Source organism: Leopardus geoffroyi, chromosome B3, assembly GCF_018350155.1.
Source record: "Leopardus geoffroyi isolate Oge1 chromosome B3, O.geoffroyi_Oge1_pat1.0, whole genome shotgun sequence".
Lineage (NCBI taxonomy): Eukaryota > Metazoa > Chordata > Mammalia > Carnivora > Felidae > Leopardus > Leopardus geoffroyi.
Genome location: NC_059337.1, coordinates 22,838,730 through 22,862,725, shown reverse-complemented (window position 1 = coordinate 22,862,725; position 23,996 = coordinate 22,838,730). Strand labels below are relative to the sequence as shown.

The 23,996-nt window shown below is 38.1% G+C and overlaps 1 pseudogene; it reads right to left on the bottom strand.

Annotated features, from left to right (window-relative positions):
* Positions 1–4,141: 4,141 nt before the first annotated feature.
* The window catches only part of LOC123583607, a 39,365-nt pseudogene continuing 19,510 nt past the window's right edge, over positions 4,142–23,996 (bottom strand).

The following is a 23,996-nucleotide window of genomic DNA, read 5'->3' as shown; positions in this document are numbered from 1 at the left end:
TTCATTCATGATTTTATCTATTTGGTACCACTCCCTTTTCTTTTTGATAAGCCTGGCTAGAGGTTTATCAATTTTGTTTATTTTTTTCAAAAAAACAACTCTTGATTTCATTGATCTGCTCTACAGTTTTTTTTTTTTTTAAGATGCTATATTGTTTATTTCTGCTCTGATCTTTATTATTTCTCTTCTTCTGTTGAGTTTGAGGTGTCTTTGCTGTTCTGCTTCTATTTCATTTAGGTGTGCTGTTAGGTTTTGTATTTGGGATTTTTCTTGTTTCTGGAGATAGGCCTGGATTGCAATGTATTTTCCTCTCAGGACTGCCTTCGCTGCATCCCAAAGCGTTTGGATTGTTGTATTTTCATTTTCATTTGTTTCCATATATTTTTTAAATTTCTTCTCTGATTGTCTGGTTGACGCATTCATTCTTTAGTAGGGTGTTCTTTAACCTCCATGCTTTTGGAGGTTTTCCAGATTTTTCCTGTGGTTGATTTCAAGCTTCATAGCATTGTGGTCTGAAAGTGTGCATGGTATGATCTCAATTCTTTTATATTTTCTAAGGCTGTTTTGTGATCTTGGAGAATGTTCCATGTGCACTCGAAAAGAAATTATATTCTGTTGCTTTGGGATGCAGAGTTGTAAATAAATCTCTCAAGTCTATCTGATCCAATATATCATTCAGGGCCCTTGTTTCTTTATTTATTCTCTGTCTAGATGTTCTATCCATTGTTGTAAGTGGAATAATGAAGTCTCCTGCAATTACCACATTCTTATCAATAAGGTCGCTTATGTTTGTGAGTAATTGTTTTATATATTTGGGGGGTCTCATATTCGGTGCATAGCCATTTATAATTGTTATCTCTTCCTGATGGATAGACCCTGTAATTATTATATAATGCCCTTCTTCATCTATTGTTACAGCCTTTAAATGAAAATCTAGTTTGTCTGATATAAGTATGGTTACTCCAGCTTTCTTTTGACTTCCAGTAGCATGATAGATAATTCTCCATTGCCTCACTTTCAACCTGAAGTTGTCCTCAGGTCTAAAATGTGTCTCTTGTTGACAGCAAATAGATGGGTCTTGTTTTTTATCCATTCTGATACCCTATGTCTTTTGGTTGGAGCATTTAGTCTATTTACATTCAGTGTTATTATTGAAAGATATGGGTTTAGAGTCATTGTGATGTCTGTAGGTTTCACGCATGTAGTGATGTCTCTGGTTCTTTGTGGTCCTTCCAACATTTCACTCACAGAATCCCCCTTAGGATCTCTTGTAGGGCTGGTTTAGTGATTAATTCCTTCATTTTTTTTTGGTTTGGGAAGACCTTTATATCTCCTTCTATTCTGAACGACAGACTTGCTGGATAAAGGAATCTTGGCTGCATATATTTTTCTGTTCATTACATTGAAGATTTCCTGCCATTCCTTTCTGGCCTGACAAGTTTCAATAGATAGGTCTGTCACTAGTCTTATGGGTCTGCCTTTATAAGTTAGTGCATGTTTATCCCTAGCTGCTTTCAGAATTTTCTCTTTACCCTTGTATTTTGCCAGTTTCACTATGATATATCATGCAAAACACTGATTCAAGTTACGTCTGAAGGGAGTTCTCTATGCCTCTTGGATTTCAATGCCTTTTTCCTTCCCCAGATCAGGGAAGTTCTCAGCTATGACTTGTTCAAGTACATCTTCAGCCCCTTTCTCTCTCTCTTCCTCTCTGGAATTCCTATGATACGGATATTGTTCCATTTGATTACATCACTTAGTTCTCTAACTCTCCCCTCATACTCCTGGATTTTTTTTATCTCTCTTTTTCTCAGCTTTGTCTTTTTCCATAATTTTATCTTCTAGTTCACCTATTCTCTCCTCTGCCTCTTCAATCCGTGCTGTGGTTGCCTCCATTTATTTTGCACCTCATTTATAACATTTTTAGCTTCTCATGACTATTTCTTAGTCCCTTGATCTCTGTAGCAATAGATTCTCTGCTATCCTCTATACTTTTTTTCAATCTCAGTGATTAATTTTATGACTATTATTCTAAATTCTTGTTCCATCATATTATGTAAATCGTTTTTGATCAATTTGTTATCTGTTGCTACTTCCTGGAGTTTCTTTTGAGGAGAATTCTTCCATTTAATCATTTTGGGGAGTCCCTGGGGTGGCTCCAAACTGCAGGACACTTCCCCTGTACTGTCCAGAGTAACTTGTGTAGGTGGGCGGGGCCACAGTCAGACCCGATGTCTGCCCCCAGCCCACTTCTGGGGCCACAGTCAGTCTGGTGTGTACTTTATCTTCCCCTCTCCCAGGGGTAGGACTCACTGTGGAGTGGTGTGGTCCTTGCCTGGGCTATTTGCACACTGCCAGGCTTGTGGTGTTGCTTCAGTGGCATCTGACTTATTAGCCAGGGTGGATCCACAAGGTGCACAGGGATGGGAGGGGCAGGCTTAGCTTGCTTTGCTGCTGGTGATCTCCTGTGGGAGGGGCCCTGCAGCACCGGGAGGGAGGCAGACCATAGGAAGGATGGATCCACAGAAGCACAGTTTTGGGTGTTTGCGTGGTGCAAGGAAGTTTGGTGATGGGAACTGGTTCCCTTTAAAATTTTGGTTGGGGGATGGGAGAGGGAGATGGCACTTGCCAGCACATTTGTTCCCCTGCTGAGCTGAGCTCTGTCTCCCCAGGCTCAACAATTCTCCCTTCTGTTGTCCTCTTGCCCTCCCCGTTCTCAGAGAGCAGAGATGTTGCCTTTTAACATTCCAGATGTTAAGTCCCACTGGCTGTCAGAACTCATGCAGTCCAGCCCCTCTGCTTTTACAAATCAGACTTGGGGGCTCTACCTTGCTGGGAAGGCTGCCCCTGCACTTCCCCGGTGCCCTTCCACCAGTCTGTGTAGTATGCACTGCCTCTCCACCCTTTCCACCCTCTTCTGTGGGCTTTTGTCTATGCTTGGCTTTGGAGAGTCTGTTCTGCTAGTCTTCTGGTGGTTTTCTGTGTTATTTAGGCAGATGTGAGTGAAATCTAAGCAATCAGCAGGACATGGTGAGCCCAGCAGCTTCTTACACTGCCATCTTCTCTCCAAAACCCCTCATTCTGTTTTGTAAGCTTCCCATGCCATGTTATGCCTGATTATAGCCTGAAAACTCCAATTTTGTTTCCTTCTTTGACACTCCTTGATTCTTCACCCTCTGTCCCCACTTATGAGGAAGGGAAACTGGTAATCTCTTATGTCATCTTGCCAACCATGTCAAGTATCCAGTTCGAGTCTCTTGTCTCTGTGAAGAATATATGGATAACTCCCAGAAATGAGCCTTAAGAAGCCCAGACACTTGTATCTCCTCTTGCACTTCTTCGTTAAACATCTTATTAATTGTTTCTTGATCCAAAAGCAGTTAGATTAAGAAGTAAATGGGACTTTGGCTGAGTAAAGTTGGGGACATCTGGAACCACTTTCAAGCTTATAGTCTCAGGTCATGGGAGCCCCTTGTCATTTCTCTTTCTTCTCCATGATCTGCATGCTAAGAATGCCTGGGACGATATCCAAGAGTGTAATCTAACCAATGTCTGAACCTAGGCACTCCATCCTGGAAATAAGATACATAATAGTAGCTCATAAATAATACAGAAAATGGGGAGCACCCAATGCTTCCCTGAAGACTCTTCCTTTGGTTGCACATTGAATAATCAGGACCATATTACACTAGATGAGCAAAAGAAGTTAGTTTTCTTTTGTGACATCACTTGGCCCCAATAAACTTTGACCAGGAGAAATGGGCACTAAGTGGATCCCTTAACTTTAATATCATTCTACAGGTGGACTTATTTTACAAGCAGTCTTAAAAGTCATTAGGGATTCCTTACATGCAGGGTTTCATGAAACTATACCAGGATTTTAATTTGTTTAATTACTGCCATGCCTGTGTGGACTCTATCTCTGTCTTGGATTACAAAGATTCTGAATAAGACTTACTTTCAGATCCCCTCTTTCAGCATCCACCAAAACCTACATGTCCAAATTCTTTTCAGACTCCTATATCCCCCTTTAACTCCCCAAGAACCTTCCCCTTATCCTAGTCAAGCCTTTAGAGGACAAACAGGGATGGAACCAAGAGTCTCAAAGCTATCTCAGATGAAGTTGCAATCAGACTGTAAGTTAGCCTCCACCTTTACTACACCCACTCCTCAGAGTCACTATCCCCTTGGAGAAGTAGTTGATAATAATGGAGGAGTTTCTAGGATACATGTCCTCTTCTCCATGGGGAACCTAAGAATTTTTAAGGACAAATTTGGTAGATTATCATAAAACCTATAAATTTAGGGATGATTCATCAGCATGAGGCTGACATTTTTGCTGACCTGACAGGATGCTATTGTTATTTTATCTCATTGCTGTACCTTTAATGAGAAGAATCATATTGTAAGAAAAAGTAGAAATTATACAGATAGTCTAGTGACTGTCAACTCTCATCAAGAGATTTAACAAGTGGGTGGTGATGAGGTGCCAGAACAGGATCCCCACTGGAATTATGAGGATAATATTGACCAGACTACATGAGATATTACATAACCTGCTAATCAGAAGGAATAAAATAATGTATGATGAAACCTGTAAATTATAAGATAGAAGAAATCAATCATGGGAAGGATGAAAACCAAGCAGTTTTCCTGAGCTGGGTAACAAGCATTCTGGAAACATACCAACAAAAACACAGAATCTTCAGAGGTTTTTTTCTGTGGTTTTATTATGAGCATATATAAGTGCAATAGATTACTGAACATTGATTTTGTATCCTGTAATTTCACTTATCATTTATCCATTCTAGGAGTTGTTTTTTGTTTTTGTTTTTGTTTTTCTTGCTGGAGTCTTTCAGGTTTTCTATATAGTGTACCATGTCATTTGCAAATAGTGAAAATTTTACTTCTTTCTTACCAATTTGGATGCCTTTTATTCCTCTTTCTTATCTGATTACTATGTTAGGACTTCCTATGTTGAATAAAAAAGTGGTGACAGTGGACATACTTGTCTTCTTCCAGGAATTAGAGAGAAAGCTATCAGTTTTCCCCACTGAGTATGAGGTTCACTGTGCATTTTTTCTTTCTTTTTTGTTGTTTATTTATTTTGAAGTCAGGGGCAGAGAGAGAAGGAGAGAGAAAGAGAGAGAGAGACAGAGAGAGAGAGAGAGAGAGAGAGAGAGAGAGACTCTCAACTGGGCTCCACACTATCAGTTCAGAGTCCAACCCAGGGCTACATCTCATGAATGATGAGATCATGACCTGAACCAAAATCAAGAGTCAGGTTCTCAACTGACTGAGCCACTCAGTGCATCAGCTTCCTGTGCATTTTTCATAGATGGCCTTCAGTATGTTGAGATATACTCCCTCTAAACCTCCTTTGTTCAGGGCTTTTATCATGAATCGATGTTTTACTTTATCATATGTTTTTTTTCTGCATCTATCCAAATGATCATATGTTTTTTATCCTGTTTCTTATATTTGTGATTGATTGATTTGCAAATATTACTACCCTTCCATCCCAGGACTAAATCCCACTTAATGGGGTTAAGTGATATATATATATTTTTTTAGTTTTTAAAATAATTCCAGTTAATTAGCATACAGAGTAATATTACTTTTATGTATACAATATAGTGATTAAAGAGTTCCATAAAACAGCATCACAAGTGCACCTATATACCCATCATGTATATACCCACCTCCTCTCTACTTTTTCCTGTGTTAACCATCAGTTTGTTCTCTGTAGTTAAGAATCTATTTCTTGATTTGCCTCTCTTTTTCCCTGTTGTGCATTTGTTTTCCTTCTTAAATTCCACATATGAGTGAAATCATGTGGTATTTGTCTTTCTCTGGCTGACTTATTTCACTTAGCATTATACTCTCTAGCTCCATCTATGTTATTACAAATAACAAGATTTCACTCTCTTAATAAATGAGTAATATTCTTGCGTGTGTGTGTGTGTGTGTGTACCACAACTTCTCTATCCATTCATTAGTTGATGGACAATTGGGCTATTTCTATAATTTGGCTATCGAAGATAATGCTGCAATAAACATTGCAGTGCCATATCCCTTTGAATTAGTATTTTTGTATTCTTTGGGTAAATATATAGTAGTGCAATTGCTATATCGTACTGTTTTCCAGAGTAGCTGCACCAGTTTGCATTCCCATCAACAATGCAAGAGGGATCCTCTTCTCTACATAATCACCAACACCTGTTGTTTCTTGTGCTGTTGATTTTAGCCATTATGAAAGGTGTGAGCTGATATCTCATTGTAGTTTAGATTTGTATATTCCTAATGATGAGTGATGTTGAGAATCCTTTTATGTGTTTGTTAGCCATCTATTTGTCTTCATTAGAAAAATGTTTATTCATGTCTTATGTACATTTTTAAATTGGATTATTCATTTTCTGGGTGTTCAATTTGATAAATTTTCTATAAATGTTGGATGCTAACCCTTTATCAGAAATTTAATTTGCAAATATCTTCTCCCATTCAATAGGTTGCCATAGCTGTGCAGAAGCCTTTTATTTTGATGAAATCCCAATAATTTAATTTTATATTTTGTTTCCATATAGTAGTGGACTTCCAAAAGTTCAGATTTTGAACTCTGCTGCTTATAATACTTTGCAATACCTCCATAAGCAAGAGATCCCTCCACGCCACCTTACCCACATTTATACCTCCCCAAGTCAACTCCCCGCACCTCCTATCTTACAAAAGGATTGCTCTTCTACTCATAGACTTGCAGTTTTTGTTCTCTCAGACATCCTATTGATTTGTTGAGTGTTAAGAAAGATTTGATAACTATCTAGCTGTGTTCAAGAGACAAAATAAGCTTAGGGTTCTTCTAATCCTCTGCCATCGTAACTCCTCCTAAATTTGAGAATAAAGAGTAAAGCCATGAAATCCTAGGTACCCAACGTTTAGCCACAATAAAAATAGAGTTCCAGGTTCCAGTGATCAATCTCTCTCTCTCTCTCTCAAGTTTTTTTTTCTCTCTTTACATGTAACCCTACTGTGTGGCCCCAGGAGAGCCATGTAATTCCTAGGACTTGCAAGTAATAAACCTTATTTTTTTTGTAAGTTCTCTGATGGTTGTTGCTGAGATAAATCTTGTAATTATAACAAACACAAGGGAGGAGGAGTTAAGGTGGTGGAACAGCATGGAGACCCTGAGCTTGTCTTGTTCCTGAAATGCAGCTAAATCAGAACCATACCACTTTGAACACCTAGGAAATTTATCTTAGGATTAACACAACAATCTGTGTAACTGGAGCCACAGAACTTTGCTTGTACATGGGGGAGAAAAAAGTCTGTAGATGGTACACAGCAGTTTTCATGAAGAGAAGAAAGAGAGAGAAAGTGAAAGGGGGGAGAGTACAGTGCATTGTGATTGTGCAAGAAAATCACTCTCCCAAAAGTTGCTGGAGAGAAAGAGAAAGAATGAAAACACAGGGCACTGAACAAGAAATATGTTCCCTAAAGCCATTGACTTGGAGAAAGGAGAGGGTTTCAATACCACCAGGATTCTATAAACAGTGGAGAACAGAGTCTGTAGTTTTGGAGTGCAGTGCCTGGTGGTGCTCTGGTGAGGAAATTGAGCTAATTCCCAGGAGCAAGCCACACAGTCTGAGGGATCTGTGTACAACATGGGAAGAATCAGATCCCCTGTTTGAAGTGCATTTGGTGCAGGCCATAGGGCCTCCCCATGGGCAAAATTCCCAGCAGACCACAGAGAGTAGCCATGTTTGCTGATATTGGGAAAAAGACTTCAGAGTGCAACAAAACCTTGCACTAGCTGTGTGTTGTGATTTGCCATAATCTCTGAATCTCTGCCACTGAATGATCACATGACATTTTCTGGTGCACTTAGCCATTGCTCAGCAAGAACCTCCATAGAGTGTTGGCATGGGTCTAAACTGCAAGGGTCTCTGAAATGTGGGGCTTTGAAACACAACCCCATCTGAGGTAAAACTCTGGAGGAAGGTGCTGACTAGCAGGCAGACAGCGTTGACACAGACAAGGTAGAGGCAGGGAGTGGATGGAGGCCTTAGACAAAGGAGGAGTGCTTGGTCACCAGTCAGTGAGAACCTGTAGTTCCTGCACAATAGACTGGGGAGCTGGGTGAAGCCATTTCCACCTCTGCCCTCCACATGCATGCATATTAATCCACCCCAGTAAGCTAAGCAGCACCGCCTGGTGGAGAATGGAGCCACTATGTCAAGTCCTGCCCAACTGCGCCTTCTAAGCACATTCCCCCAGAAGACCAGCACAAGTCACTTCACCTGCTTATCATACAGACTATAGAGTGCTTCATACTTTCAGTAATAGGGGAAATAATGTAAATTCCTCTGGGTTACATTTTGCTTGTGAGGTCATTTATTTGTTCATTTTCTTTGCTTGTTTTTGATTAAGTTGTTTTCTTTCTTAATTCTTTCTTTTCTTTCCCTTTCTTGGATACAGAAAGAGAAAATTTTATTACTTTAGTTTTTAATTTTTTTAATGTTTTATTCTGCTTCATTTTTGTTATTTTATCCTATAGGGTTTTTTAAATTTTTCTTACCTTTTTTTTCTTTTCTTTCCCTTTTTCTCTGTTCTATCAAGATTCTTTGAACAAGCAGACTGAAACACACCTAGGATATAGCTTTCTTTATTTGATTTTGTGTTTTGTTTTTAATTCTTTAATTTTTGTTTTTTATTTTGTTAATTTTTTTCTTCCTTCAAAATGACAAAAGGAAGGAATTCACACCAAAAGAAAGAACAGGAAGAAATGACAGCCAGGGACTTAATTAACACAAATGTAAGTGTGATGTCAAATAGAATTTAGAACCTTGGTAAAAAGAGTACTAGCTCGGGTTTAAAAAAAGCATGGAAGACAGGAGAATCCCTTTCTGTGGAGAAAAAAGAAATAAATTCTAATCGGATCAAAATTAAAAATGCTTACAACCAAGATGCAATCTGGAATGTATGTCACGATGGCAAGGATGAGTGAAGCAGAGCAGCGAATAAGCAATATAGAAGATAAAATTATGGAGAAAAATGTGCCAGAAAAAAAAAAGAGGGAAATAAAGTCAAAACGAGTCAAAACCAGTCAAAATCAGTGTACAAGACTTGGAGAACTCAGTGACTTATTAAAAAGGAATACCATACAAATCATAGGAGTCCGAGAAGTTGAAAAGAAACAAAAAGGGGCAGAAGGTTTATGTGAGTGAAGTGGAATGGAAAACTTTCCTATTCTGAGGGAGGACACAAACATCAAAATCCAAGAAGCAAAGAGAACTCCCATTAGATTCAACAAATCTAACAATCATGAAGTCATATCATAGTCAAATCACAGAATACACAGACTAGGGAAAAAATTTATGAAAGCAGCAAGGGAAAAAGTCTGTATTCTATAAGCAAAGAGATTATCCACAGAAACTTGGCAGGATATATTCAACATGCTGAATCAGAAAAATATGCAGTCAATAATTCTTTATCCAGCAAGAATGTCATTCCAAATAGAAGGATACAAAAAGAATTTCCCAAACAAAGCTAAAGGAGGTCGTGATCACTAAACCAGCCCTACAAGAAATTTTAAGGGTGGGTCTTTGAGTGGAGAAAAGACAAAATAAAACGAGAAATACCAAAAGCAAAAAAGACTAGAAAGGACTGGAAAGCATCAACAGAAACACCAACTCTACAGGCAACACAATGGCACTAAATTCCTATCTTTCAGTTCTCACTCTAAATGTAAATGGACTAAATGTTCCAATCGAAAGACACAGGGTATCAGAATGGATTAGAAAACAAGGTCCATCCATATGCTGCTTACAAGAGACACATTTTAGACCTAAAGACACCTGCAGATTGAAAGTAAGTGGATGGAGAACAATCTATCATGCTAATGATCATCAAAGGAAAGCTGGAGTAGCCATACTTATATCAGACAAACTAGATTTTAAAATAAAGACTGTAATAAGAAATGAAGAAGGGCATTATATCATAATTAAGGGTTCTACCTACCAAGAAGAACTAACTACTGTAAATACTTATCTGCCCAACGTGGAAGCACCCAAATATATAAATCAATTAATCACAAACATAAAGAAACTCATTGATAATAATATCATAATAGTAGGAGACTTCAACACCCCACTTACAGCAATGGACAGATCATCTAAACAGAAAATCAACAAGGAAACAATAGCTTTGAATGACACACTGGACCAGATGTACTTAACAGATATATTCAGAAACTTTCATCCTAAAATAGCAGAATAAACGTTCTTTTTGAGTACACATGGTACATTCTCCAGGAAAAAAACACTTACTGGTTCACAAATCAGTCCTCAACAAGTACAGAAAGATCAAGATCATATCTTGCATTTTTTCAGACCACAATGGTATGAAACTCAAAATGAACCACAAGAAAAAATGGAAAAGACCGTGAATAATTGGAGATTAAAGAACATCCTACTGTAGAATGAATAGATTAATCAAGAAATTAAGGAGGAAGTTTAAAAGTACATGGAAGCCATGAAAATTAAAACACAAAAGCACCAAATCTCTGGGATGCTGTAAAGATGGTCGTAAGAGGGAAGTATATAGGAAGGCAGGTCTTCCTAAAGAAGGAAAAAAAAAGCTTCAAATGCACAACCTAACCTTACACTTAAAACATCTGGAAAAAGAACAGGAAATAAAGCCCAAAAACAATAGAAGAAGGAGAATAATAAAAATTAGAGCAGAAATCAGTGTTATAAAAAAATTAAAAAAACAAAAACAATAGCCTACTAGTACAGACCGATGAAACAAGAAGCTCTTCCTTTGATAGAATTAATTGATACGCCCCTAGCTAGACTGGTCAAAAAGAAAAAGGAAAGGATTCAAATAAATAAAATCACTCGTGAAAGAGGAGAGATCATAACCAACACCACAGAAATACAATTATAAGAGAATATTATATGCAAATATAACCCAACAAATTGGGCAATCTGGAGGAAATGGGTAAATTCCTAGAAACATATAAACTACAAAAACTATAACAGGAAGAAATTAGAAAATTTTAACAGACCCAAACCCGGTAAAAAAAAAAAAATGAATCAGTAATCAAAATTCTCCCCAAAAAAACAGAAGTCCAGGGCCAGAAGGCTTACCAGGGAAATTTTATCAAAAATTTAGAGTAGAGTTAACACTGCTTCTTTTGAAGCTGTTCCAAAAAACATAAATGCAAGGAAAACTTACAAATTCATTCTACAAGGTCAGCATTATTTTAATTCCCAAAACCAGACAAAGACAACACTAAAAAAAAGAACGACAGAAAAATTTCCCTGATGAACATGGATGCAAAAATCCTCAACAAGATACTAGCAAACCAGATTGGACAATACTTTAAAAGAATTATTCACCTAGACCAGTGGAATTTATTCCGGGGATGCAGGGCTGGTTCTATATTTGCAAATCAATCAATGCAATACATCGCATTAATAAAAGAAAGGATAAGAACCACATGGTCCTCTCAAGATGCAGAAAAAGCATTTGACAAAATACAGCATCATTTCTTGATAACAATCCTTGAGAAAGTAGGGATTCAAGGAACATATTTCAATCACAAAGTCCATATACAGAATACCCACAGCTAATATCATTCTCAATGGGGAAAACTGAGAGCTTCCTGCTATGATCAGGAACACGACACTCTTACCACTCTCACCACTGTTATTCAACATAGTGTTGGAAGTCTTAGCCTCAGCAATTAGACAACAAAAATAAATAAAAGGCATCCAAATTTGCAAGGGAAAGGTCAAACATTCACTTTTCACAGTTGACATGAAAGTCTACCTGGAAAACCCAAAAGCCTCCACCAAAAAACTGCTAGAACTGATATATGAATTCTGCAGTTGGAGGATATAAAATCAATGTACAAACATCTGTTGCATTTCTATATACCAATAATGAAACAGCGGAAAGAGAAATCAAAGAATCTATCCCATTTATAATTGCACCAAAAATCATAAAATACCAAGGAATAAAGCCAACCAAAGAGTGAAATATCTATACACTGAAAACTATAGAAGGCTATGAAAGAACTGGAAGACGGCACAAAGAAATGGAAAAACATTCCATGCTCATCGATTGAAAGAACAAATATTGTTAAAATGTCAATACTACCCAAAGCAATCTACACATTCAATGTAATCCCAATCAAAATAGCACCAACATTTTTCACAGTTATAACAAACAATTCTGAAATTTGTATGGAACCACAAAACACTGAGAATAGCCAAACTAATGTTGAAAAAGAAAGCTATGGCTGGTGGCATCACAATTCTGGACTTCAAGCTGTATAACAAAGCTGTAATCATCAAGACAGTATGGTACTGGCATAAAAGTGTACACTTAGATCAGTGGAACAGAATATAGAATACATAAATTGACCCACAAACATATGGCATATCAATCTTTGACAAACCAGGAAAGAATATCCAAAGATATTTATCCAAAACAATATCCAAAGGAAGGGGGTTGGACACAGTCTCTTCAGCAAATGGTGTTGGGACAACTGGACAGCGACATGCAGAATAATTAACATGGACCACTTTCTAACACCATACACAAAAACAAACTCGAAATGGATGAAAGATCTGAATGTACTATAGGAAGCCATCAAAATCCTAGAGGAGAAAACAGGCAACAATATGTTTGATCTCGGCCACAGCAACTTCTTACTTGACATGTCTCCAGAGGCAAGGGAAACAAAAGCAAAAATGAACTATTGGGACTTCAACATGATAAAAATCTTCTGCATAGAGGAGACAATAAGCAAAACCAAAATGTAACCAATGAAATGGGAGAAGATATTTGCAAATGACATATCAGATAAAAGGTTAGTATACAAAATCTATAAATAACACCCAAGTCACCTAAAGAACAGATAAATAAACACCCAAAAGAATAATCCAGTGAGGAAATGGGTAGAAAGAATGAATAGACACCTTTCCAAAGAAGACATCCAGATGGATAACAGACACATGAAAAGATGTTAAACATCACTCATCATCAGGAAAACAAAATCAAAACCACAACGAGATACGACCTCACACTTGTCAGAAAGGCTAAAATTAACACTCAGGCAACAACAGATGTTGGTGAGGATGCAGAGAAAGAGGATCTCTTTTTCACTGCTGGTGGGAATGCAAACTGGTGCAGCCATTCTGGAAAACAATATGTAGGGTCCTCAAAAAATTAAAAATAGTGCTACCCTATGACCCAGAAATTTCACTAGTATTTATCCAAAATATACAAAAAATGCTAATTTTTATGAAACAAAACAGATGAACACAGAGTGAGGGAAGCAAAAATAAGCTAAAAGCAGGATGGAGACAAACCATAAGGGACTTTTAAATGCAGAGAACAAACTGAAGGTTTCTGGTGAGGTGTTGGGTTGGGGGAAAGGCTAAAGGGGTGAGGGACATTAAGGAGGACTATTGTTGGGACGAGCACTGAGTGTTATATGTAAGTGATGAATCATTAAATTCTATTTCTTAAATCACTATTACATTATATGTTAACTAACTTGGATTTAAATACAAGAAAAAAAGGCAAAAAAAAAAAAAAAAAAGAACCACTAGTTCTGGTCCAACAACAATGTTGGTTCCATTTGGGGAAATGTTACTGGGAGCTCATAATAGGTAATATGGGCCTAAGAGAGTGTTCTCAGGCATTCCTAGCAGATAGCATCATTATTGATTGGCTGATAATAACACAAAAGAGCACTGCATGGAACATATCAGCCAAAAATATAATAGAAAAATATTTACTCGTTGTCTAGAATCAGTAATTTTAATAATACTGAATATTGGATGTGAGGATGTTACTGGACTGGATCACAGCATTACAGTTGTAATAATCGATTATGAAGTGCCCTTTATTCTTCTCCATTTTTAAAACATGCAACATTGGATTAAAGTCAAGAAGCAATGCATATAATACCTCTTTGTTAACTATGTTTTATAGAGGTCTTAATTCTTGAATGCCCTATTTAATTTACATTCAGGGTCTAGTACATTTTATTAATAAGTTTGTAAATGCCAAAGATATAGCTTAATTTTAATGCATTATTCATTGTATTATAGCATGAGTGCCGACTATGGCATATTTTAGGAAAATGGGTGCTATGACTATGGGAACTTTAACTTCAGTTAAAGTAAGTTATACCTTATATCACAGTTGGTCAGGGGACAATTTTCAATAACAGCAAGGCAAAAAAAAACTGCACAAAGTTTATGTTCAGAATAATACCTTTTGTGGAGGGCCATGGTCCATGAGGCAGATACTCCCATAGTGACCCAATATATGACTCACAACTCAAGAGCATCTCTGAAAATCATTCTCCACCTACTCAGTGGAGTAGGCTTAAATGTGTGGGAAAAGAGCAAAAACTTGGTTTGCTCACTTCCTATCAGTGCTGTCTGCTCAGTGAATCAGAATCATTCTATGGAACTGGAAGGGAATTCATACGTGGCTTCCTCTAAAGGATCCTTTGGAAACCTACCTAGTTTATTAAGAAAACAGGTGTTCCTAAGAGTATTGTTAGAGACAATAGGCAAATAACACATCTCAGACCATAAATAAGGGAGGATTCAGCTTTCAAGTTCCAAATTAATGTTGGGACTTGAAGACCAGCTGGCAAAGGCAGACAGCAGTGGTATCAAGTGCAAGCAAGGCAGCACCTTCCCAGATTGATGTAAGTCTTGGTATTATTCCGGTATGTTGAGGCAAGAAGATCAAGAGAAAACTGCTATTGAAAAGATAGTTTGTTACTCACAGTTTCCATGAGGATGGTGTACACACCACACACGGCCACCTGGGGAACACCTACGTAATTAGAAGGTAGAAGGAATGGGATGAAAGAACGGATAGGACTCTAAGAAAGAATAAGGCTCTATATTGGTAACTTTACATATGAAAATGAGTTGTATATCTTCTCTAGAAGTTGGCTAGTCAGGGGAGGAATGGTCTCCTCAGGGTCAGTAAAACTCCAAATGTCAAAACACCAGAATGAAATACATGCTTAATAGCAATATGTTGCATTACTCTTTATAAACTGGAAAATGCTAGAGTGGGAAAGAGTAAATGCCAACAAGGTCCAGGAAAGTAAGTGAATGAATTGGCTAGTGAAGACTAGAGAAAATACGTCCTAGTTGGAAAGGGGCAGACCTACTCAGTCCTTGCCAGTTGTTGCTCTATGAGAATTTAGGGTCAGGAGGGCCATTTTGGAATTTTCACAAGAAGCTAAAAGATACAATTTTATGTAAAATCTCACATTTTAAAAAGTTGGAAGCTGATATAATTTGTCTTTAATTTTTGTACAGAAAAAATAATACATGACTTTATATTGAATTTGACTTTGATATCCAGTTTTATACCTCTGTTAAAAATAAATATATCATGACCATTAACACTGTAATCATCATTTTGACCATCACCATCATAATTGCTTTCATATTTATTATTAAGTTCCTATGATGTATCAAAATTTATGTCAGTTACATTACATATATTATCTCATTTAATACTCACAATTAGTCCCTGATGTATCATATCATTTCCATTTTATGTGAGAAAACTTATGCTTGTAGCTCTCATGGGACATAGCAAAGTTGAGATTGAAATCTATGTCTGCTGGTGGTTTTATATAGCTCTTATCGTAGGGTTGTGGTTTCACCCAGGAGAAGCCAACCAAGAAGATCTCAGCTGTAGCCTCCTTTCCTCCACTGAGTGCTCACTTGTAGAGTGGTAGCATTTGATGGTTAATTTTATCCATCAACTTGAATGGACCATGGTACCTAGTTGCTGGTCAAACACCAGTGTAGATATTATTGTGAAGGCATTTTTTAGATGTCATTATTATTAAGTCAGTAGACTTTGAGCAAATTAGGTTATCCTTTATAACATGGGTAGGCTTTATATAGTCAGTTGAAGCATTTTAAAAAAAAAGACTAAAATCCACCAGAGAAAAGGAATTTTGTCTCCATATTGCCCTCAGACTTGAGCTGCAGCATTAACTCTTCCTGGGGTCTCTAGCCTACCAATCTGCCCTACAAATTTCTGACTTACTAACGTTCATACTTGCATGAGCCAATTCCTAAAAGTAAAAAGTAAATCTCCCTCTCTCTCTTTCTGTCTCTACACACACACACACACACACACACACACACACACACCCTACTGGTTCATTTTTTTTTAAGAACCCGAAGTACACATATTTTGGTACCAAGTGTAATTCTAGAAGAACAGAATCATAAGGATGCATTTTCTGAATTAGTCCTGACAGCCTCCAAAAGGTAGATATAAAGTATGACTCATGAAAAGTCATTCTAAAAAAAGTACATGACTTTTTCCCAATTTATATTCACAGAAATATGAGGGATATACGTAGGAATGGATAGAAAGCATGTGAGGTAATGGTACAGTGGAAGGAACACAAAGCTGGATGAGGCTGAGTTTATTAGCATGGGTTCACTAAGCAGATATCATAGATTTAATATTGTAACTCTAGGCGTTATAAAGGACTATGGAAGTTTGTTTGATTGGTTGGGTGAAACATAAACTAAGAGTGGGGCACAATAAATTTAGATGCCATAACTGTTTCAATACACTGTATGGGAAGGAATCCAAAGGCTAAGGGTGATTGGAACGTTAGAGAGGATTTATCATGTCAGATCCGCTCAACTACCCTGGGAGATTCAGACAGCACACTTTTCACCACAATTATTGGAAATAAATTTGTGCAGGAAGAGTAGTCATCTTTGAGAAGCTCTTTGGAGAGCTTTCTAACTCTTCTCTGTAGGTCAGAAATTAGAATGAGAACTGCTACCACAAAACTGGGAAACCTAAATGCAATTGGGACAATCAGATTTTTTTGGTGGCAGAGGCCAACTGGAGGCACTTAGTATCCAAGAGCAAGTTGGCATTGTTACCATAATGGACAGCACAGTCCAAGCAGCACTTAGAAGTCTGATTTGTAGACACTTATGCTTTTGGCTAGTTAATCAGGCAGTTCTTAAAAGTAAAGGAGATGGGCTGTCTACTAAATTCTTACATGGTCTGTAGAAGTGGAACAGTTCTAGATCATGTGAGCAAAAGTCTAACTTAAATCATAAAAAACATAGAATCTTGGTTTCTCAATCATTTCCCATAGTTGATCCAGTTTACAGATCCAGAACCCCTTGAATGAAGGGGAGGCCAGATCTTGAAGAACCTCACTGTGCTACCCAAAATGATGCTGTTAATTTTTCTCCCAGCCTTTCAACTATGGAACTATGACCTTTCATTGGGGTGATTGTTCACCAAAAAATAGGAAATAATAAGACCTTTGGGGGATTACTGGACACTGTCTCTGAATTGAAACTAATTCCAAAAGACCCATAATGTCACAGTGGCCCACCAGTGTAGGGGCTAATGGAGGTTGATTGATGGAGTTAGAGCTTAAGTCCATCTCACAGTGGGTGTACAGGTCTGTAAGTTCATCCTATGGTTATTAAACCAGTCTGGAATGTGTAATTGTATTAGACATACTCAGCAACTGGCAGATTCTCCTCGTTGATTCTTATGCTGTGGAGTGAGGGGTATTAGGGGAAAGGAAGTCCTAGTGGAAGTCACTGAAAGTAAGCATGTTTTTCTTTTTCTTTCTTTTCTTCTTTTTTTTAATGATGCTTCAAAATCTTGGGGCCTTGATGACACTGAAAAGGACTGCCCCTCATAGAATTATTTAATTCATAGGAATAGCAAATAACTCCCTGGGAGAAAACCAGTCAGTCCAGAGCCCATCTTCAACCAGTTCTTTTATTGTGCTCTCATAGGGCTCCCACTCACAGGCCCCTATTTATCTGTCTTTACCAACCTATGGCCAGGTACTCAGCAACTGGGGACAGCTTCTATACCTCAGAGCTCACTGACATTGTTCAAACTAGCCAATCCTAAAGCTCCTTACTCTACTTCATTCCTTCCTTTCTGGGGAAGCTATAATAAACTCTTTTGTCCATCTTTTTTCCCAATTAATTCCACTTCATGAGAGATTTCAGTGCTTCCCCATGTGGCCCTGTGTTTCATAGCATGTGCCTGTCTAGTAGGAACTGTGAGTAATGAACTACCATTTCAATGGCAATTATCTCACCACACCTGAATAATAATAAAACCTACACTTTAAAACCAGACTGTCTTTACTAAACCAAAAGCAATACGTATTCCTGTAGGGATTGTGGATAAAAATGCCATGAACAAGGAGTTGAAGGGCGCAGGATTGTTGACTGCCACCATAGTTCCATTAAACTGTAAACTTTAAAACTGCCAACTATTTTACCAGCAAAAAATGGGTTTATTCAGTAATAGCAGAGAATTTCAATTCTTGGGACAAGGTATAGCAAAACTATAGTCAGGTCTGGAGAACCAAAGAGAAGAATGCTCTTTTACAGAGTAAAGGAGGAAGCTGGGAGGGATGCTATAAACAAAAAGTCCACTGGAGTAAACTGGGAGTTCCAAGTGTAGTGGCTTTTTAAATTTTTTAAATGTTTATTTATTTCTGAGACACACACAGAGAACAAGTAGGGGAGGCACAGAGGGAAAGGGAGACACCAGAATCTGAAGCAGGCTCCAGGCTCTAAGCTGTCAGCACGGAACCCCACTTGGGGCTCGAACTCATGAACCACAAGATGAACCAAAAGTTCATCTGGACCTGAACCAAAGTCAGAGGATTAACCGACTGAACTACCCAGGCACCCCTGTAGTGGCCTTTTATTGGCTGAGTTGTGACAGTCTCTCATTGGCTGGGCTGCTGCTGGGGAAGGAGGAAACCTTTCTTATTCCTGCTGGGATTGTAAAGTAGTATCCACTAGCGAGGTAAATCTCTTCCTGTGGGGTCTCCAATTGAGGACTAGTGGCTGGGTATGAGGGCCCCCCTGCTGGCCTCCCAAATTCATTCTAAATGATATTTTCTTTTATTAATTTTCACACATCTTACTAACTTGGCCTGTTCAGGAAACAGGTATATCTTAGAGAATAATGGAAGATTATCACAAGCTTATCTAGATGGCAACTTCTATTGTAACTGCTGTATCAGATATAGTTTCATTGCTTAAGCTGATAAACATATACTTCAGTACCTGGTATGTAGCTATTGATCTTGTAAATGCTCTTTTCTTCTATCTGCTATTAAAGACTATCAGAAGCAGTTGCTTTCAGCTGTCAAAGTAGCAATACACATTCACTATCCTACTTCAGGGGTGTATCAATTTAACTTGTGTCATAATTTAGTTCATTGGGATCTTGCTCGCCTTTGTCTTCTATAAGATATCACACTGGTTGTACCTTGATGACATCATGCTGATTGAACTAGTGAGCAAGAAGTAGCAAGTACTCCAGAGTTATTGGTAAAACATGTGCAAGTCACTGTGTGGGAAATAAATCCAACTGAAATTCAGTGGCCTTCTACCTATAAGTCCAGTGGTATGGGGCATGTCAAGCTATCCCTTCCAGGATGAAGGGTGAATTGTTGCGTTGGCCCCTGCTACAACCAAAGCTGAAACACAACATCCAGTGGGCATCCTTGAATTTTAGAGACAACATATTTGTCATTTGCATGTGTTAATCTAGCCCATCTAACAACTTACCCCCAAAACTTCTAGGTTTGAATGGAGCTCATAATAAGAGAAGGCTCCTCAACAGATCCAAGCAGCCATACAAGCTTCTCTGGAAACTTGGACTATATGACACCACAGATCCAATGATATTTGATGTGTCAGTGACAGATAAAAATGACTTTGGCAGGTCCCTACAGATGAATCACAGCACCCAGGGTTTTCAAAAAAAGCTCTGCCATCCTCTGTTGATAACTACCCTCCTTCTGGGAAACAACTTTTAGTTGCTAGTGGGCCTTAGTAGAGAATGAAAGCCTAACTGTTGGATACTAAATTACCATGTTATGTGTTCATCATGAAATGGATATTGTTTTATTCACCAACCTATAAAGTTGGGTATGCACAGATGCATTCCATCATCAAACAGAAGTGGTAGAGACACTACTGATTGAGAGTCTGCCTAAGATCAGGCTTAAGCAGGCCCAGGAGCACAAGTAATTTGCATGTGGAAGTGACCCAAATGCCCATAATTCTCATTCCTGTTACACTACCTTCTCTCTTCTGGCCAGTACCTGTGGTCTCACAGACGGTTCTCTACAATCAGCTGACAGAGAGAGATAATTCAGGCTCTGTTCACAGATAATTTGCATGTTATGCAGACGCCATGTGAAAATAAACAGCTGCAGCAATTACAAAGACTAAGATGAAGATAAAACATCCCAGTGAGCAGAATTTTGATAAGTATATATTATGGTTCACTCTGCGTGGAAGAAAAAATTACCAGACTTGAGATTATATACTGATTCCTAGGATGTGGCCATTGGTTTGGCTGGTTGGTCAGAGACTGGAAGGAACATTATTGGAAAATTGGTGATAAGGAAGTCTCAGAAAGAGGTATGTGGGTTGACCTTTTTTTTATTTTTCATGTTTTATATATTTATTCAGAAAGTCTTTCAACTATGGAATTATGCATTTTTAGCACTATGAAATCTGATGTTCTGAAATCCCTTTTCCATGTAATTCTGTTTATTACAATGTTATAATCCTAGAGAAATTCTCTTCTGTGAAGTTTTTTTTTTTTTTAAGTTGCATAGAAAAATTTTTTTTTAATATATGAAATTTATTGTCAAATTGGTTTCCATACAACACCCAGTGCTCATCCCAAAAGGTGCCCTCCTCAATGCCCACCACCCACCCTTCCCTCCCTCCCACCCCCCATCAACCCCCAGTTTGTTCTCAGTTTTTAACAGTCTCTTATGCTTTGGCTCTCTCCCACTCTAACCACTTTTTTTTTTTTTTTCTTTTTTCCTCCCCTTCCCCCATGGGTTCCTGTCAAGTTTCTCAGGATCCACATAAGAGTGAAACCATATGGTATCTGTCTTTCTCTGTATGGCTTATTTCACTTAGCATCACACTCTCCAGTTCCATCCACGTTGCTACAAAAGGCCATATTTCATTTTTTTTTCATTGCCACGTAGTATTCCATTGTGTATATAAACCACAATTTCTTTATCCATTCATCAGTTGATGGACATTTAGGCTCTTTCCATAATTTGGCTATTGTTGAGAGTGCTGCTATGAACATTGGGGTACAAGTGCCCCTATGCATCAGTACTCCTGTATCCCTTGGATAAATTCCTAGCAGTGCTATTGCTGGGTCATAGGGTAGGTCTATTTTTAATTTTCTGAGGAACCTCCACACTGCTTTCCAGAGCGGCTGCACCAATTTGCATTCCCACCAACAGTGCAAGAGGGTTCCCGTTTCTCCACATCCTCTCCAGCATCTAGAGTCTCCTGATTTGTTCATTTTGGCCACTCTGACTGGCGTGAGGTGATACCTGAGTGTGGTTATGATTTGTATTTCCCTGATAAGGAGCGACGCTGAACATCTTTTCATGTGCTTGTTGGCCATCAGGATGTCTTCTTTAGAGAAGTGTCTATTCATGTTTTCTGCCCATTTCTTCACTGGGTTGTTTGTTTTTCGGGTGTGGAGTTTGGTGAGCTCTTTATAGATTTTGGATACTAGCCCTTTGTCCGATATGTCATTTGCAAATATCTTTTCCCATTCCGTTGGTTGCCTTTTAGTTTTGTTGGTTGTTTCCTTTGCTGTGCAGAAGCTTTTTATCTTCATAAGGTCCCAGTAATTCACTTTTGCTTTTAATTCCCTTGCCTTTGGTGATGTGTCGAGTAAGAGATTGCTGCGGCTGAGGTCAGAGAGGTCTTTTCCTGCTTTCTCCTCTAAGGTTTTGATGGTTTCCTGTCTCACATTCAGGTCCTTTATCCATTTTGAGTTTATTTTTGTGAATGGTGTGAGAAAGTGGTCTAGTTTCAACCTTCTGCATGTTGCTGTCCAGTTCTCCCAGCACCATTTGTTAAAGAGACTGTCTTTTTTCCATTGGATGTTCTTTCCTGCTTTGTCAAAGATGAGTTGGCCATATGTTTGTGGGTCTAGTTCTGGGGTTTCTATTCTATTCCATTGGTCTATGTGTCTGTTTTTGTGCCAATACCATGCTGTCTTGATGATTACAGCTTTGTAGTAGAGGCTAAAGTCTGGGATTGTGATGCCTCCTGCTTTGGTCTTCTTCTTCAAAATTCCTTTGGCTATTCGGGGCCTTTTGTGGTTCCATATGAATTTTAGGATTGCTTGTTCTAGTTTCGAGAAGAATGCTGGTGCAATTTTGATTGGGATTGCATTGAATGTGTAGATAGCTTTGGGTAGTATTGACATTTTGACAATATTTATTTTTCCAATCCATGAGCAGGGAATGTCTTTCCATTTCTTTAAATCTTCTTCAATTTCCTTCATAAGCTTTCTATAGTTTTCAGCATACAGATCCTTTACATCTTTGGTTAGATTTATTCCTAGGTATTTTATGCTTCTTGGTGCAATTGTGAATGGGATCAGTTTCTTTATTTGTCTTTCTGTTGCTTCATTGTTAGTGTATAAGAATGCAACTGATTTCTGTACATTGATTTTGTATCCTGCAACTTTGCTGAATTCATGTATCAATTCTAGCAGACTTTTGGTGGAGTCTATCGGATTTTCCATGTATAATATCATGTCATCTGCAAAAAGCGAAAGCTTGACTTCATCTTTGCCAATTTTGATGCCTTTGATTTCCTTTTGTTGTCTGATTGCTGATGCTAGAACTTCCAGCACTATGTTAAACAACAGCGGCGAGAGTGGGCATCCCTGTCGTGTTCCTGATCTCAGGGCAAAAGCTCTCAGTTTTTCCCCATTGAGGATGATGTTAGCTGTGGGCTTTTCATAAATGGCTTTTATGATCTTTAAGTATGTTCCTTCTATCCCAACTTTCTCAAGGGTTTTTATTAAGAAAGGGTGCTGGATTTTGTCAAAGGCCTTTTCTGCATCGATTGACAGGATCATATGGTTCTTCTCTTTTTTTTTGTTAATGTGATGTATCACGTTGATTGATTTGCGAATGTTGAACCAGCCCTGCATCCCAGGAATGAATCCCACTTGGTCATGGTGAATAATTCTTTTTATATGCTGTTGAATTCGATTTGCTAGTATCTTATTGAGAATTTTTGCATCCATATTCATCAGGGATATTGGCCTGTAGTTCTCTTTTTTTACTGGGTCTCTGTCTGGTTTAGGAATCAAAGTAATACTGGCTTCATAGAATGAGTCTGGAAGTTTTCCTTCCCTTTCTATTTCTTGGAATAGCTTGAGAAGGATAGGTATTATCTCTGCTTTAAACGTCTGGTAGAACTCCCCTGGGAAGCCATCTGGTCCTGGACTCTTATTTGTTGGGAGATTTTTGATAACCGATTCAATTTCTTTGCTGGTTATGGGTCTGTTCAAGCTTTCTATTTCCTCCTGATTGAGTTTTGGAAGAGTGTGGGTGTTCAGGAATTTGTCCATTTCTTCCAGGTTGTCCAATTTGTTGGCATATAATTTTTCATAGTATTCCCTGATAATCGTTTGTATCTCTGAGGGATTGGTTGTAATAATTCCATTTTCATTCATGATTTTATCTATTTGGGTCATCTCCCTTTTCTTTTTGAGAAGCCTGGCTAGAGGTTTGTCAATTTTGTTTATTTTTTCAAAAAACCAACTCTTGGTTTCATTGATCTGCTCTACGGTTTTTTTAGACTCTATATTGTTTATTTCTGCTCTGATCTTTATTATTTCTCTTCTTCTTCTGGGTTTAGGCTGCCTTTGCTGTTCTGCTTCTATTTCCTTTAGGTGTGCTGTTAGATTTTGTATTTGGGATTTTTCTTGTTTCTTGAGATAGGCCTGGATTGCAATGTATTTTCCTCTCAGGACTGCCTTCGCTGCATCCCAAAGCGTTTGGATTGTTGTATTTTCATTTTCGTTTGTTTCCATATATTTTTTAATTTCTCCTC